This window comes from Crocodylus porosus, unplaced genomic scaffold (assembly GCF_001723895.1).
Source record: "Crocodylus porosus isolate Cpor-Errol unplaced genomic scaffold, CroPor_comp1, whole genome shotgun sequence".
NCBI lineage: Eukaryota > Metazoa > Chordata > Crocodylia > Crocodylidae > Crocodylus > Crocodylus porosus.
Genome location: NW_017728910.1, coordinates 5,516,712 through 5,522,738, shown reverse-complemented (window position 1 = coordinate 5,522,738; position 6,027 = coordinate 5,516,712). Strand labels below are relative to the sequence as shown.

At 39.7% G+C, this 6,027-nt stretch overlaps 1 protein-coding gene across 3 annotated transcripts in view; it reads left to right on the top strand.

Annotated features, from left to right (window-relative positions):
* VEPH1 (ventricular zone expressed PH domain containing 1) overlaps positions 1–6,027 on the top strand; it is a 173,951-nt gene that overhangs the window by 1,552 nt on the left and 166,372 nt on the right. Inside the window, exon 1 of one of the 3 annotated variants that reach the window (XM_019532648.1) lies at positions 961–1,262. The exons of 1 other annotated variant lie outside the window; for it this stretch is intronic. The gene's annotated coding sequence lies outside the window, so the exon portion shown is untranslated. Of the gene's footprint in view, positions 1–960; positions 1,263–6,027 lie in introns of those variants that run through there. One more of the 3 variants, XM_019532638.1, reaches the window with a different exon arrangement.

Sequence of the window (6,027 nt, the reverse complement as noted above, 5' to 3'; positions counted from 1 at the left end):
TGGGTGGGCAGGAAGGGGCAGAGCCAATTTTATTTATTTACATTAATTTCTATAGGAAAATGGGTTTCACTTAGTGCAGTTCCACTTAACTTTAATTTATTTCAGAACCAATTAAGAGTGCTAAGTGAGGATTGCTTGTAATCATTGGTGATGTGTACGGAGTTCATGTGGGTACACATGCACCCCCTGAGATTGGTGGTGCACACCCTGTCAAAAGCGCTGCCACTGCTGCTGGTGGTGCCTGCGGGCAGTTGCCATTTGCCACCCCCTCTCTTTGCTGCCTACACTGCCGGCGGTACTTGTGGGCAGCCCTCGATTGCTGACAGCTGCATCTGTGGGTGGTTGCTGACCACTGGGCGGTGCTCGCCCCCCTCCTCCTTGCCACAGACACTGCTGTGAATGCCTGTGGGAGCTCCCCACTAGCTACTGACATGCCCCTGCTGCCGCTGCCTGCAAGTGGTCACCGTGCCCCGGCCAGCTTCTGGGGGCACATGGCACTCATGCCTGTAATGTATTTATCCAAATAAACCTGAAGAAAGTGCTCAAGAACAGTGTGGAAAATATGCAAGGCAACACTGGTGAAGGGCCATGTTATAGCAAAGATTTATCCAGTACAACTGTCAAATTTGGGGTGTATGTGACTGGTTGCATCACCTCAGCCTTTCTTGGTCTGATTTAGGTTCCTGCTATTTTCAAAGTCAGTTTAAGGTTGGCGATTTGGAAATAGCAGTCTCTTTTGTCCACTTTTTGTTTTTCTTCTTTTTGCCTTTTTTTCTCCCATGATAATAAACTGGTTCCGTATTCTTACTGATTTCTGACAGGAGGCACCATGACTTACATTAACTTCTAAAACTTCCTTGTTACTCTAAGCAAGTTATTCATTAACTGAATGTAACCACTGGCTGTTGATAAATCCTTTTAACTAATTCAAATTCCATATCAAGCTGAAAACATTTTCACTTGGTTTGCGGCTGAAGTTAAGCTTTGCAAAAAATTAGTTCTGATCTGTTTTTGAGCACTAGAGTTAGGAAAAATGGAGAGAAGATATTTGTTTGCTTAATTCCACATGACAACTCCAGGGTAACTAAATAGACTGTACGGTTGGTTTGACAAGGCTGTGCACTGAGCCAGCAGCCTCACATACCACGTAGGGGGCTGAAAGGGGGAGTCTGACAATTGTAATGGATTTTATCAGAATTCCTCTGAAGGCTGACTATTCTGTCTTCAATTATTAATGTTTTCAGAGGTTTCCTTTCTGAGAGGTATGAATAACTAGCTAACTTGAATATGCATTCATATAAGATTTTTCACCAATGAATAAATAATGGAAAAAGTATACTAGTACATCCAAATATTAAATTATTAATTGTGTTTTTGAAAGAACAGAACAGTTAACTTTATTGCATAGCTCTTATGGTTTGTTTATGTTAATATAGGTATTACAGTTATGGTATTTAAATTTGTTGCAATGATATGTGTGGAAGATATGTTGTAAACTTGCTTCAAATGCATAGAAAAGTGAAGCAATGCTTCTACAGTATGATGTGGAACAGCAAATTAATCCTAAAATGTTTGAAACTTTTTTTCTGAGCTCCACTACATGTTGTTCTCCTTTGTACCATCCACAAAGGACACTTCATATCTAATGATGTGTTGTTATTGCCTTAGCTTCAGAGAAGCTTTAAAATTCATACTAGAAAAGGTTTTGGCCCTATTAGAAAACTTACTGAATGGATTTTAAGATACATGGAAGAAACTAGGAAATGTAGTGAGAGTTCACAGAAATCACTCTTGTAGGGGGTACTGAGACAGTCTCTCTAAATTTGTTTATGGTTCAACCTCTATTTTGACAGTGGATTTCTTATAAACCTATTTTTCTACTCTCTGTCTGGATGCCTCATTATGTAAGTTTCTCTCTGTCTCGTAAATGTTGGAATTAATTTGTTTAACTTTTGTAATGCTTCATCTTGAGTTCCTTCCACATATTATCTCTACATTATAGAAAAATGAGTTCAATGAGTGATGAGGCCCATTCAAGAAAGAAAAATGTTGAAAAAACATTATACAGCACCACAATGACAATGAGAGTATTGTACTATGGCGTGCTTTGTAATTTGTTTTTAAGAGGAGACAATGTATATTTCTGTTCATAAGTATAAATAAGTTTATGCTTAGTATATTTCATGCATTAGAGATGTGCAGAAATAGCATCCTGAAAGATATAGTTTGTTGGCATTTAAGAAATAACAAATAATAATAAAAGGTTTTTAAATTGCCATATAAATCAGAAAGAATAGCTCATGTTATGCCCCTGTAATATTTTATCTAAGCCTGTTTGCAGAAACACTCTGCCTTTGTGGTATATTAAATGCAAAGTATAAACTTATAATCAAGACTCAAGAGTCATATATTATATTTTTCCTCTCAGTATAAAAATGGGTGGTAAAATCAGCATTTAGGAATATATATGGGGTATTTAGCATAGCAGGTATTTCCTGTATCTGTTGTAGGCTATAAGTGCCTCAGAGGTCAGTGAGTAATTGGGTTGGATGATGCAGAATCAGACTTCTAAAGTAAGAAGTAAAAAATACAGGTATACCAACTCATGATATTCAAATTACACATGAAAAATACGTGCATGCTAATTTTGTTCCTGACTTTTATCTCTATAGATAAGGAAAAATGTATACCCCTGTGGTTTTGGTAGAACGTCCTTCCTTTTGATCTTAAGATATAGAGAGATGCATATTAAGAAATAAAATGCATAACACTTTACAATATTCTGACTGATGCCTCCAATAAAAATGAAACTGCCTAATATTTGAGAATTAGATACTAGTTACTAAAATATTTTCTATAAAATATTATATTTTAAATATATACTTTTAATTAAGAGACTTTTAAATCATTGCTTTATCAGCTGCCCTAGCATCCATCACCTTTTGTGTTGAAGTGTGGAAACCTGTCATGACAGAAAAAAAACTGAGGGGAATATAGGCAACAATGGCTGTCTTGTGGGAAGAGTTTAAATGTATGCGGCTGATCCCATGGGAACAGCTATAGTCCATTCACACTGTGAAAAAGATGCTCTTTCAAAATAATCTTTAATCCTTTTCTTTCACTGCAGAATCTGAGAACTTTACTGAAAAGTTGAAAGAACAAGTACTCTAATCAGCAAACACTTTAAAAATGCATTTTTAAAATTGAATTATTAGTATCATAACAGGAACATTTATCTTAATTATATGGTTAAAATATTTGTCTGCCCCTGCAATCCATCTGTAGACATCTGTAGAATCTTTGCCAGGAACTTAACCAGGCCTGCTTTTACTCAAGGTGTCTGTATTTAGAGCAGAAATGTCCAGTGATGTTGATGTTACAAAACCTTCATACCTGTCTCTGAAACATCTTTTTCTAGCTTCTACTTGCCAGTGATAGTTAAGAAAAAGCATTCCCAGTAAATAGAAATCCTGTGCTATGCACAGAATAAAATTCTTGTTTGTAAATAATCTTAGTTCTCTTATTTTTAGCACAGAGGTAAAATAAAATTGAATGTACAGCAGCTGAGAGGTCACAGTGGAAATCTGCAAAAAGTTGAGCTTTGTTCTGTGATGCTAATTGTGCAAAATCTTGCACCTGTGCATAACTTTACTCTCATGAATAACCCCATATTTAATGGATTGAAGAGTGACAGGCAGGGACTGGGGGGTTGGGTGAAGTTTTGAAGTTGATTTTTGCAGATTCTTATTGCTTCTTATCTGTAGGTTCTTTGTCATTTACTGTGAAGGCTGCTCTGAGCCTTTCTGGATAGTGTGGGTCATGGTGGTGGTTGTTGTTATCATAATTCTCATTATTAGTCTTGTAATAATAATTATAAACAGTATGTCCTAGGTCTTTAAACTTCTGGAATGGCTCCTTCATTTGGCAAATTACATCCTCTCACCCTGGCTGTACCTGCAATATATTTTATAGTGTGCATATACAGAAGATGCAAATGTTGCCTTACATCAGGGGTGTTAAACTTGTCTGGCCCTATAGGCTGGATAAGTGGTGCAGGAGGTTCCATGGGCCAGATGAATAGTGTGGGACTGCCCATACAGACCAGGTTGGACCCACAGACTCCCTTCCCTATGCTTCCAGTGCTCCATATGCTCCATGCTTTTCTGCCTGGTTTGGACCCGATTGGAGAGGCCCAGCATCCTGGGTGCTCTGTTGCCTCTGCAGGAACAAGCTGCGGTGCCAGGCTTCTTTCTGTGGTGCTTTTAGGGTCCTAGCACTACTTCACTTGCTCAGATGGTTGGCAGCCAAGCTGGTGAGAGCTGTGGTGCTGGAGTCCAAGCAGCACCATGGCTGCTTCCTTTAGTGGCTATAAAGCACCATAGGGAGAACTGGAGTGCAGGAGTGCCAGAAGCACCACAATGTGAAGCCCAGTGTTGCAGGCATCTGGCTGTCAGCCCAGGAAAATACATGGTGCTGCTTGGGCTCCAACTCTACAGGTCTTGACTGGGCACTTGAATGCTGCCACGGGAACAAGTTGTGCTGCTGCTCAGGCTCCAACACTAGGTCTTGCTCAGGCCCTTGGGTGCTGCTGCAGGAAGGTCTAGCACTGCAGCCAAGTTGGGGCAAAAGTCGGAACCAGATTTGGCCTGCGGGTGGCCATATCTGATACCCCTGACTTATATTATTTTGCATTTCTGTAGCTTCAGTTCAAGGATTCCAAAGTGCTTCATAGAACCTAATGGACTCCATCTGCTAACGCAGCCTAAAAAAATCCGGCACAATGTCCTCAACAAACTCACATCTGAACTGACAGTGGAGTTTATAGTAAGATGGGCTGAGTCAAGGAATTCAGTGAGTTCTCTATTTGGTATACTTTTAAACCATTGTACTGTATTATAATTAATACAAGAAAAACAAATTAAGCCTGAATCCTAGCGGTTTACATTCAAAAGCTTTTTTACCTTGATCTATTGATTTACAAATCTGTCCATGGCTTTGAGAATGCATGGAGGCTGTTCATATTGATTGTAGATATCAGATGGATATGAAACAGCTCAGGATTTTGTACTGTGTGCTCCAACCATTTTGAAGGAACACCAGATGTTGGTGCACAGTGCTGCACAATTACTCTGTATGCTATCCATAGACTTAAACCAGTGTCTTCAAAAGATTTTGTATTACTCAATTTTTGGATGTCCAGACTGGAAGACGCTATGGGCATCAAGGGCTGTGCTAGGGAGTGCTGCAGTTAAACACTCCAAACTATCTCAGCATGAGTTGTCTCTCAACAGAGATATAATATATCTAAGGGTGGTGTTGGGTATGTGCTAATTAGCTTTACAACAAAAACTACATTGCATCTGTTCCAGAGGCTAGAGCATAGAGCAGGTGTGTTTCACTCTGTAGTTCTTTAGTAGTATAGTCTTGCTGCTTGGGCCCATTTTTCAGTTTTCAAATCCCTTAGATATGATTTTCACAACTGTAGTTAATGGCAACTAATAGATGTTTTGCACCTTTAAAATTCTGGCCTAAAAAGTCTCAAGCTGGCCAGTCAAACTAAGAAACCATGTTTAAATTAATTTTTAAAACTTGTGGTTGCTCAGAGTACAACTTACAGAACAATTTCATTGCATTGCTTTCCCAAGATTTCCCTTTTCTGTTTATTTTTGACTTCAGGAAAGCAGACTTTGACAAGCTCAGGAGGCTTGTCAGCAAGGCCCTAAGAAACCACGACCCCAGGGAGACGGGAGTTCGAGAACAGTGGTTGCTCCTCAAGGGAGTGATCCTCAATCCACAAGCTAAGTCTATTCCATCTTAGAGGAAAGGCAGCAAGAAGGCACAGCAGCCCCCCTGGCTCCCCAGGGACCTAGCAGACTTCCCGAGGCTAAAAAGAAAGGCCTGCAAAGGATGGAGGATGGGATTCACCTCCAAGGAGGATTATTTTGCACTGGTCCAATCCTGCAGGGAGCAAACCAGGAAAGCCAAGGCTGCAACTGAACTCCAACTAGCTTCAAGCATCAAGGACAA